The 12,468-nt window shown below is 41.9% G+C and overlaps 1 protein-coding gene across 1 annotated transcript in view; it reads left to right on the forward strand.

Moving 5' to 3' along the window:
• Nucleotides 1-12,468, forward strand: part of si:dkey-91m11.5 (PH_BCR_vertebrate and RhoGAP_Bcr domain-containing protein) — a 41,575-nt gene that overhangs the window by 2,703 nt on the left and 26,404 nt on the right. The gene's annotated exons all lie outside the window — the stretch shown is intronic.

Genomic DNA, 12,468 nt, shown 5'->3' on the forward strand with positions numbered 1-12,468 from the left:
CAGCACAGTGGGCGACTGGTTAGCATAGCTGTCTTACAGTTCTGAGGACTGGGGTTCAAATCCCGGCCTCCCCGTGCCTGCGTGGGTTTTCTCCGGGTACTCCAGTTTCCTCCCACATCCCCAAAACATGCGTGGTCGGTTAATTGAGAACTCTAAATTGCCCGTAGGTATGAACGTGAGTGCGAATGGTTGTTTGTGTATATGTGCCCTCCGATTGGCTGGCGACCGGTTCAGGGTGTACACCGCCTCTCGCCCGAAGATAGCTGGGATAGGCTCCCGCACGCCCGCGACCCTAGTGAGGATAACCGGTATGGAAAATGGATGGCTGGATGGATGTTTTTGGCATTGTTCAGCATGGCCAACTCTGTGACTGCCTTCCACCATGCTCCTTTCTTGTTAAACTTAAAACAATGTGAAAATGATTCCCCTTCCTTTGTCCGGTACTTAGTAGGAATTAAACTCGCGAGAGGCTTTTTCGGCAATAGTGTTTGGAAAAGTCACTCAAAATAGAACTATGGAAGCTACAAAAAATGTGATTAATAAGCAATAAACACAAATAAATTGATTAAATCAATTACTCGTCTAGCCCGAAGTAGTAATAATAGTAATGACAATTTATTTTTTGGGGGGGGGGGGGAATCCCATTTTATTTTTTTCTTTATTTTGTTTTTGAACATGCAGAAATTGTGCAAAATTACACATCGCACGTTGAGTGGATACCAGTAAATCTGTGTACATTATCAATAGACCAAATGATTACCAATTCAGTTTCTGCTCCGAGTATCTAGGATAACAGGTCCAGCAATTAATCCTTGCCTTGGGGCCCCATTGGAGGGGAACAGAGGTCCTGGCAAGAATGCGAAAATGAAGTACTAAAGAGTACATTCAAGTTCCTCTAGTGAAAGATCTCTGTTCTCATTGACTGGCCTTGCTGAAGAAGGAGGTTATATTGCTGTCTAAAATGCACCTGCAATCTCTTCAATGAAATTACAGCCCAGCACACCAGATCCAGCCCTAAATGTTTTCTGGCCAGGATTATTATGCAGTTTATTTTTAACACATTATGCTGTTAACCTGTGGAGGAGGGAAACATAATGAGTTGACTGATGTGACCTACAAAAGCTAGGCTAGGTTTGATGAAATGCATATTTCTTTCACTCAGCAATGAGCAGTAAGACGCATTTCCTCAAAGCCTGGTAATGAATGTTAATTCTTTACAGCTTTAATCAGCTTTTGCTAAACACAGCCCAACCCTGTAAAATGTTCTTTTTTTTTTACAAGGTTATAGTGTGCAAAAAAAGGTGCATTGATTGTCATGAAGCATTGATCACTGGCGGCGATTCCGATTTTTTTTGGAGCCGATTTTCTGGTTGTGGCCCACAGAGAGCTAGGAAGCTCTCAGAGAACGGCTACAATGGAGGCAGCCCCTGCCCCGAGGCTTCCCAGTCACTTCAGCCTTGTCCACCCTGAGTGTTTTTCTGTCAGCACCCATCAGTGTTGTTGTCCTGGGTACCGAGTAATTTACTTAAAGGGGTTTGTCTAGCGTGATAAATTAAGGGAGTCTCTTTTTTCATTGGAGGTGGGTAGGGAAAAGCCCTGACTACTCACTCAAAAAAGGGGATTGAGGGGCTTAAAACATGTCACACTGCTTCCAATCGAAATGCTGGCCATCAGTGTTTCCTGTTGTTATGCGTGAACACAATAGCAGAGTCTGTCATTGTGAGCAAGTATTGACATGGTAACAATATAACAATGTTAAGTGGGATAAGGAGAGTGGTTTGGCCAACTTGGGAATTTCATGGACAGGAGTCAGGAGATGCATAAGGACTTTTATTGTTGTAGCAATGTAATTCTCCATATATCAGGCTTGCAGCCAAATATTCTGCAAAGAGGGATTGGGAAACAGAAAATTGTTTGCCTCTGCAGCTCAGAAATCATCCAGTCCGGCATGGATTAGGCAGACGCACAGAATGTGTTGTTATATAAGGTGATCCAGTCCAAAGCTCTTCGACACAAAGCATGTGACAAACAGACAGATCGTGCGTGATATAATCGGCATGAAATGTAAGCTAGCACGCCTCTGGGACGACTGCAATGTACAAGACATTCAATCTGGACTCGGTGTCCCTCCTCATTCTTATTTGTCACTCAGTGCTGCAAATATGAAAAAGCTAAGAGTTAATTTATCCATGGCAAACCCATTTGAATTAATACTTTAAAATCAGTACATTAAATTTAACCTAGTATTGCACATTGAAGGAACTTTGGATCAGCCTAGTCAAGACTTGGGCCCATCCACCCTGCCCACACTCTCTGACTGGGCCTTGCAAAGTTCCATCCAGCCATTAATTTTCTTCTGCTCATCCGGGGTCGGGTCGCATGGGCAGCACCTTAAGCAGGGAAGCCCAGACTTTCCTCTCCCCAGCTACTTCGTCCATTTCTTTCGGGGGGCCCCTGAGGCGTTCCCAGGCCAGCCGAGAGATGTAGTTTCTCCAGCGTGTCCTGGGTTGTCCTTGGGGCCTCCTCCGGGTGGGACTGGGACACCTCACCAGGGAGCCGTACAGTGAGCATCCGAACCGGATGTCTGAGCCACCTCATCTAGCTCGAATCTGATCCTCTCCCGAATGATTGAGCTTCTCACCCTATCTCTAAGGAAGACCCCCGAGACGCGTGGAGGAAACTCATTTTGGCTGCTTGTTTCTGCGATTTTGTTATTTCGGTCGCGACCCACAGCTTGTGACCATAGGTGGGAGGAGGAACGTAGAGCAATTACTAAATTGAGAGCTTTGCCTTTTGGCTCAGCTCCTTCTTTACCACAACAGACTGATGCACGCGTCTGTATCATTGTAGACGCTGCACCAAATCCGCTTGTCGATTCCCCGTTCAATTCTTCCCTCACTTGTGAACAAGACCCCAAGATACTTGAAGTCCTCCACTTGGAGCAGGATCTCTTCCTCAACCCAGAGAGGGCACTCCATCCTTTTCCGACTAAGGACCATGGCCTCAGATTTGGAGGTGCTGATTCTCATCCCAACCACTTCATACTTGGGTGTGAACTGCTCCAATGAGAGTTGAAGATCGTGACTTGATAAAGTCATCAGAACCACATCATCTGGAAAAAGCAGAGACGTAATACTGTAGTCACCAAACCGGACCCCATCAACGCCTTGGCTGCACCTAGAAATTCTGTCCATCAAGGTAATGAACAGAATCAGTGACAAAGGGCAGCCTGAAAAAAATCCGACTTACTGCTGGCAATGCGGAGCAAACTCTGACACCAGACGTACGGGGACCGAACAGCCCGTATTAAGGGGTCCAGTACCCCATACTCCCCAAGGGACACGGTCAAATACCTTCTCCAAGTCCACAAAACACATGTAGACTGGTTGGATGAACTCCCATGCACCCACCAGAACCCTGCAAAGTTTTTCAAAAAAAATGTTAAATAAGTGCTGCTTTTATTTTGAAAGTGGTGATTTAAACCCCACCAAAAAAAGTGACTCTTGCTATAGGGACTAATGTCAGGGTTGTTTTGTATTGTATTTGTGCAGGGTTCCCGTGTCTGGGCGGTACAAGCAAGCACGAACAAGAGCACTGTGTTTGAAACCAATGACTTGTATCCTCATGTTAGCAAAATTCTTATTTCTTGCATGGGTGAGGAAAGAGGGCAATTTGCCACGATAATGATTTGGGAGTCCCATCTAGGAACGGCTATTGTGAGTTAGCGATTGGTGCTCAAAATTTCAGAATTTTTTAAAATTGTAGAAAAATTGATGCACCAGATAAACAGGTTTTTCGTGGAATTTTCGTGGGTGTGTATGTGGGTACCAGAATGTTTAAAATATGTAAACAGTATTTATACTTTATATATTTGAGACAAAGATTACAACAGTACGCATATTTACTTAAATCTTTAATTATAAAACCTTATTCACTAATTAACATTCATCAACATTGCCTTCTGAGAGAGGCGAAGAGGCTTGCATTGGTGGCGGAGGAGAGGCTCTCACTTGACTCGTAGAGGCTTTAGGTTCACTCGGAGACTCTTCTGCTGGAGGCGCTGATGGTGTGGCTGGGGTTTTACCTTGGAGAAAAACATGGTGATTGGTAGTTGTTGTCTTTGTTTTTTCTTTTGCTTCAAAATTCCCCTGTACAAGGACATAACCCCGTCTCTTATTACGCGGAGTTACAACGCGTTTCGCTACCTTATTGAAGCAGTTTTGCAGATGTTTGGTTCCTCTTTCTTGATGTACCGCACTGCAGCTTCATTCACGCCACAATGGCGTGTTGCAGATGCATAACCTCTGCCCTCTTTGATCAAATCTAAAAGTTAAATTTTTTCACTGATGGTCATCATCTTCTTCTTCCTCTTGAGCATCCCGGAGGAAGCTTTCGCAGGGGCACAGCGCTTCGGCGGCATTGTGGGTGCCTGGGTGAGGCTGCGATGATGCGCAGCTAATCAGCTCACGGGATAAATCCACTCGTGCTCTCATTGGTCGATGTCACGGCGGGAACCAATCACGCACATTGTATGAGTGCCCTGCGATTGGCTGGCAACCAGTTCAGGGTGTACCCCGCCTCCTGCCCGATGACAGCTGGGATAGGCTCCAGCACGCCCGCGACCCTTGTGAGGAGAAGCGGCTCAGAAAATGGATGGATGGATGTATGAGTGCCCGTACAGTACAGGCATGTACAAAGCCTCTGAGTCAACTCATCTCTTTGTTTGGCATGTAGGGAAACCTTCTCTCGCATGCATCAACATCAAACAACGCGTCTCTCCGCAATATGGCTGCCGATATGGCTGTATTTCTTTAGTTTTTTGTTTTTTGTATATACGAATATTTGGGAAAAACCCGCGAAGCACTGAAGCCGCAAAACGTGAAGCGCGGAAGTGGCGAGGGAACACTATATACCCTCTATACTGTTCTACCCAAGTAACATCTTATCAAAACAATACAGTTTACTGATTTATAAAAATGCTTTCAGTTAAATTGAGTTTAGCATGATGGAATGGCCTTTGGCTACCATTCCAGTTTTTCACATGGCCCCCTGAGAAAATGAATTGCTAATCTGTTGTTCAAATGCATTACGTCTCACTTTTTCCTGAAGGCACCATGTGGCTTGTGTGCCACATCACCTGCAAAACAGTCTTTTACAGCCGTGCCTTCAGTTAGTAACATGTTTTCTTTTCTAAATTTGTAGCCAACAAGTCGGGGCAGCCCTGATTACATCACTGAGACAGCATTTGTGTTGTTTTTAATTGGTGTTCAAACGGCCCACCTTCTGCCCCTCCCCAAGAGTGTTCTGCTGCATTGAGTGTTTTCTCTGATCCTGTGGAGGTGTGGTTAAAAGTTCCAGTGGACTTTTGAGTGTTTTATTTGTCCGAAAACTATTTCCAGGGAACTATCACTGAGAGGTTTTACACTGATCGAAGATTTTTTTGCACAGGGAGAACAGTCCTTATGACTTCCAACCTGACCTTAATGTGTAAAATCAATGGAGTTCCCCTGCTAATGCACGTCACCTTGTTTGACACCTACTGTTGAAAATATTCACGCTACTGTGCTCAGTGGGCAGTGCCCTTGTCCGAAGGAGACTTAGTGTTGATATAAAAGCACAGCTGTTTCATGTGATCCTTGTATAATGAATTACCAGCTGTCTGGATTCACTTTCTGATGTTGTAATAACATCTGTGTGCATGTTACTGGATTAAGATTTAGGCAGGGAGTTGGTCGAGGCACGCTTTCAATAAACTCATCTTTGTTGTGGTTAGGGACTTGCAGGGAGTAGCCACAAAGCCTTATTGTTCGTTTGAATTTTATAAAAACATTTGGATGAAATCTATTTCACCCAGCAAAAACAAAACAAAAAACAATGCTACCTTGATCTCATTGTTGTAAACGAGCTTTGTACGCTATTTAGTAGAGCATTATGTTAGTTATTAGGCAAAGCCGCAGTCTTGACGTTTGCCTACTTGAGGTTGTCAAGGATTTTCGTGTCTGTACATGTGCACTTTCTGCACCATGCCATGTTTATTAGTAATTCAGGGATGAGAAAACAATTCCATCCATGCTAATCAGCTGTGTTACTCTGCATAATCTTGACACACCTCTTTCGTCTTCTCTATGAAAAGGAGAATGGTTGTTGTCTCCTGGCTTCTGGTTATCTGGGCCAATTGTCAAGCTTGGCTATAGACATAGTTTAGATTAGCTAGGGGCCCTTTAAGGAGGCCAGCTCTCTGATGGGTCTATTTTGCCATCATTAATCATCATCATGGCTCTTAAATGCCAGTGGCAAAAGTTGTATGTGTAGCGTCTTGAAGAAGTGTCTGGATGTGAAGTGAAGTAAAACAGTGATAGGATGTGGCTCAATTCCGATTGTGTGAATGCTGAGAGGCAAGCACTCCCATTCATGCAATTGTGTGTCAGTATACAGTAACTTATTACCTCTGCCAAGTGCAAATGTACAAATGCAAGAGGTAGGTAATGCAAAATTTCCATGAGACTTTGTTAACGGGTAGCACATGAGCTTAGCAAGAAACCATAACATTCATGAAAATGTGGGTGTATTTGCGGTTCGGCATTTGCAAATTCACCTATTTGTGTATTTTTTCTTAAACCTATCCTCTGTTACTTGCTGAAAGATTCGCCTTTTCAAAGTTTTTGTGCTCAAGGCCTAAGAAATAAAAGTATTGCTTTGCCGATATCTTTTGGCATTTTTGGTGCTACAGAACTAATGTATGTTTATGTGAGTTGAGGAGTTTAATTGAGACAAAAGTAGTGCTTCGCCTTCACCTTGTGGCATCTATAGGCAATTATAAACCTTTTTAGGGAGGGAGTCAATTACTCGCAGAATTTCTTGCTTTGCTGCAGGGCTTGGTCCCTGTCCCTGCGAATAGCTGGGGTTCCCTGTAAAAGAATTTATTTTCTCTTTTTTCTGTATTAAGGGAACAGTTTCTGTTACCATCCAACATCTTAAATCATTCACCATGACCATAAATTAGATTGCTAATTACAGTAACATGCAGACCGATATTTAATGTTCAAACTGGTAAACTTTATTGTTCTTAGCAAATAATCATAAACTTAGAATTTTATGGCTGCAACACATTCCAAAAAAGCTGGGACAGGGTCATGTTTACCACTGTGTTACATCAGCTTTTCTTTTTAACAACATTCAATAAATGTCTGCATGTTTTAATTCCAGTATTTTATGTTGTACCAGCAGTTGACTGGAGTAGTAGTTTTGCAGGTCTGCCTCACAGTCGAGAGGTTCTCTGTGTGCAAGACACGTTTGGCCTCAGCGTGCATTGACAGAGCTGCTGTCAATATAGGAATTTTATAGGAAAGAGTTTTTCCAAATTATGTTGGATGGTGAACTTTGGGGATTCCCTTGTCTGTATTTTGTGCTTAGCCCATACCCTGGAGTCCTGGAGTCTTGCACCAAATGAATCAGCTGATTACAATGTCCTGTACTGTGTGACAATGAATCAGGCCATTGTCAAAGTTGCAAAACGTGTGTGTATATATATATATATATATATATATATATATATATATATATAAAAGGGTGGCAGAGGGTGCCAAAGTTAGAAAGGTTTCACAACATTAGACAAGCTGTAATTTAATTTTCTGTGTTTGAAGAATTACATGTTAATGATATTAGTTGCACTGATTGTATTCATTTAAAATTTATATCAAGTGTGAATTATCAATATATTCATCTCCGTTGTCCAATTCTCTGGGATCAGTAACGAAAAAAAAATTAAGAAAATGATCTGGAGCAAACGACAATCATAGAAACCCTAACCTGAGAAAAAGACCCCAAAATGTTATGCACACCCCAGGTTATAACATCATCTCAAAGCAATGGGTAGTGTTCTTGATGTCATCCTGCTCACAGCCTTCGGTGCTACGGTGAGCTAAGGGATGTTTGCATGATATCTGGGGGTTACTGTAAATGCTTGAATTGCTTATTAGTACAGCCTTGTAACCCTCAAGTCATTCTTTGGAATTTAAGATTGGTGACCATCATATCTCAGTATTCACATGCATTTCCAGGGTGGATTGAGCATGTTTTTCCGCTTAATAGCACTGTGGCAGTGCTACGGTTTCAACCTCAATCAGGATAGCATCTCTCCAACAACTAGTTAAAATTTCTATTTTTGTGACACTCTGGTTCTGAACTTCTGCTCCTCAAATAATGTGTCCTCAAACCAATAACGGCACATCTTATCAGATTCCTATAATGTTATTCATGGTATGCTGTGAATTAATGTATTAATCAGCATTTCAACATCTTAAATTTTTACAAACTCTAGGTGCGTCAGCCTTGACTGTCAGTGAGTGTTGATGAAGGCTCTGTTTTGGCCTCAGTGCAGAAGGTGGCACTACTTGCTGTATCAGCCCGTTTTAGACCTTGTCCATATTTCTGGTCAAATGCAGGGTCATTAATATTTGAGGCCCCTCAAGGTAGCCCAGACAGACCTATATTGTACCAGGACACCAGCACCTAAAGTGTAGTGGTCATGGAAGCTAATGAATGCAGCCTCTCCCTTTCCTAGAGTAAACGTTGGCCCACAGAAGGAAGTGCTGGTCGCAGTCGTGGTCGGGCGATCCTGCCCCTGTGTGTAAGTAAGACACACCTGTTGCTCTGTGCACTGTACAGCGCACACTAGCCAAAAGCCGGCAGTCCATCATGACAGCAGGTCTGACATTGCCAGCTGCTCTCACATTAAAATCCATGAATAGGCTCTTTGTGCTCTCTTATCTGGTAACAGAAAAAAATTAATAAAACACTTGTTTAAGAACCAAGCAAGACTGTGCTCACTAGTTCACCCGGTTAGTTTATTTAGTCAAACACTTTGCTGTAGATAATTGGACAAACTCTTTGGCATGCTTATGAGCTTGTGGACTCCCCTGGCTCAGTGGTCCCCCCTGTGCTCAGCCTCAGCGTGTCTGGTCCTGCAGTCTCAGCTCCCCTCCTTGGTCACACTCAAAGGGCTCTCTGTGCTTCTGGCTGGCAGGCAAGTGCTAATGGAATGTCTCAGCTGCTCGCAGGGTGTGGGGGGAAATGGATAATGAAATGTAAAGTGTGGTATGAGTTCACCTCTCTCACGACAGCCTGACCTGTGGAGCTTGTTGCATTACTACTCAACACAATTTCTTTTAGACAAATATGAGGCTGCTCACTGTAAGTTTATGAAGAAACACATGGGTAAGAAACAAGCAAAGGCAAACTCTTACTTTGTCCACAGCTCACAAGCCGAACTAATAGCAAACCAATAAAGCATGAGCAATAAATCAGATGGAATAGTGGATTTTTCATTATTTAGTGATTCTCTATCACTGACATCACCTGAAAGTAAGTCCTAGTGCCACAGTGACTGTTTTTTTTGTCAATGTCTTTATGTCTCAAAGTGTTCTCTGTCAATTGACTATCTGTTGTCGTACTAGAGCGGCTCCAACTACCGGAGACAAATTCCTTGTGTGTTTTTTGAACATACTTGGCAAATAAAGATAAAAGGTAAAAATGCATTGCATTTAATAAATATATAATTCCTTCCTTTTTAGGGTTCAATATCACTGTTATATCTACTTTTGTGATGTACTGTAATTTATTGTGTATAATGCGCACCCATGTATAGTACGCACCCCCAAAGTTGACCTCAAAATTCTGGAAAACCCTTCTACCTATGATAATGCATTTTTACAATGCATGCTTTTGCTTCTACCCATATGATCAAAACATGACGTATTAGCTGTATTTTTTTCATTTTTTTCAAATAATTATTCTTATTTGAACACAAAATGCTTTCTTTTTGTTTACTTGCTCTTATTTTGAAATTCACAGTCCTACCTTTATTTAGTGAATGAGAAAACACACAGTTGTGCTCATATGTTTGATTACCCAGGCAGAATTTGTAAGATGGATACAATTCTTTAAAGAAAACATGAAGGGGCAGGTGAAACACAATTAGTTTTATTTTAATGGGATTAAAATTAAACTGTCAAGCATTTCAGAAAAGCATTATCATTAAACAAAACATAACCATAAAGAAATTAATGATGGTTGTTGTTCAATCATCAGTCATAAAACAATATTTCACAAATTCTCCCCAGGGTATGTAAACTTATGAGCACATCTGTACATATTATACGTATCCCTCTCATATTGGAACGAAAGTGTAGGCTACACCTTTTTCAGAGCCTCTAGGTGGCGCTGTCATATTAGAATGAAAGTGTACACCTTTCTCATAATCTCTAGGTAGCGGTGGCATATTGAAATGAACGTGTGCCGCTTTTCATAACCTCTAGATGACGGCATACATTTTTAAATGGGAAAATCTTTTCCATTTTCCCCTATACCTATGTATAATGCGCACCATAGATTTTTGATATTTTTTGGGGGGTGGGGGGGAATGCACATTTCCATGAGAAATTACGGTATATGTCATTGATGCGAATGCAATGGAAACCAGTCCAGGGTGTACCCACCTCATGCCCAATGTAAGCTAGGGTAGGCTCGTCACCCTCATGAGGTACAGAAAGTGGGTAAATGGATGGGTGACTGTATTTTAATAGATTCATTTTATTTTCAAAATAACAAACTCCACATCTTTAATGTTGTTAAGTTAATGCTGCATAACCCTATAGTCATACTTGGCATACCTCCCCCAGGGAGCCATACCAGGTTGCGTTTGCATTTACTATAATATAATAAATTTTCTTTTGTGAAAAAAAAAAAAAATCAGTGTATTGCCATTTTTTTTTGCCACACTGGTTGTTTTTACAGATTGGAACTACTGCGCTTTGATTATTCCTGTTATGAAATACATTACAAGCAGTGGTCTCACCACCCTGAGCTATTTCGACACACTGATTAGTAGGTGCACCGGGCTGGGCGGCGCAGTTCTAACCGATACTGTTCACTGACTGGCACTAATTTTAGTCTGGCCTACAGCAGATGAGAGCCACGTGCGGTGGGCCTCGCTGATTCCACAGGCCGTGTGGCTTAAAGGCCTCCATCCTACGCACTTGATCTTTTGGCTAATATTTTTACAATTTGTTACAACACATAGAGGACTATTGCATTTACAGATCCTCCAGATACAGATACATAATTTTTAACAATCTAAGCATCCATTTTCTATACTGCCTATCCTCATGCGGGTAGCAGGTGAGCGGGAGCCTATCTCAGTAACAGTAACTTTGGGCGACAGACAGGATACAACCCTGACGAGTCGCCAGCCAATCACAGGGCACAAACAACTATTTACGCTTAGTACATTCACATTTGTGGTCAATTTAGAGTCTACAGTTAACCTAACATGCATGTTTAAGGAATGTGGGAGAAAGCCGTAGTGCCTGGAGAAAACGCACGCAAACGTGGGGAGAACACACAGAAGGGAAGTTGAGATCCAAACTCTGAACCTCAGAACTCTGAGGCAGACCAGCTAACCACTCGTGCTAATGCTGTCCTTCTAAACAATCAATTATTTAATTATAATCCCCCATCCCTGGTACATATCCATACAAACAACAGTACTGTATCATGCTGACAAAGGTTTATAATATTTTTCGTCTTTCATATTGTTTAATCAGACAAGTAAAATATTAGAAACACCTTTCTTAAGATGAAGTCATGCAATTCTATTCGATAATAAACATAGTGGCATATGAGTGTATTCTTTTGAGTTATCATTGACCTTCATGTGGCCTACTGTGATGAACTTTTGGAGAGTTGGAATGGCCTACATGACCTCACACAATTTCACCAACAGGTCACTATGAAGTGCATCATAGATAAATCTCTCTTGATTGTTCTACTTGAAGTGCCATTGATTAGGTAAAGCTACAAAGTTTTTGGTTTTCCATGCCTTCAATCCCTTCTTGTCTCTTTGCTCTTGCGGCTGCTACAGTTTCCCAGGTGATGACAAACTTCAGTGGAGCATCCCATTCGCTGGAGCCGTAATGCGTTGTTGAGATTTTAACATCTCATACCCACGTTACTTTTTTTCCCAAAGGTGTAATCTTTCTCTCCAGATCATAACAATCTTTACCCAGCAATATTATGTACCATCTCCCCTAATTAATTTTAATTTTCTGGATTATTATTATGGATTATTGTTTTTATTTTTTGAATTGTTCAATTTTGTGGCATATTCTCTGAGGTGATTCAATCACTGTTATCAAGTTTGTTTATTTTTGAATGCATGCAAGAGAAGCAGGAGCCCCTCCCTGAGCTATGAACACTACACTGATCAATGACTTGTCAGTGCACTGGCCTTGGCCTTTTCCCAGCAGGCATACAGGGTATGGTGGATGCCACTATTCTAGCTGCTGAAATGAATCAATAAACCTCTTTGCTGAGTTTCATACTGGTTGAGTCCTATTTGATGTAGATTGGCTTCTATCCAAAATAGGTAATGGCGATGTTTTTAGTTTTAACTCACCAATGTGTCGTGAG

This window comes from Phycodurus eques, chromosome 3 (genome assembly GCF_024500275.1).
Source record: "Phycodurus eques isolate BA_2022a chromosome 3, UOR_Pequ_1.1, whole genome shotgun sequence".
Classification (NCBI taxonomy): Eukaryota; Metazoa; Chordata; class Actinopteri; order Syngnathiformes; family Syngnathidae; genus Phycodurus; species Phycodurus eques.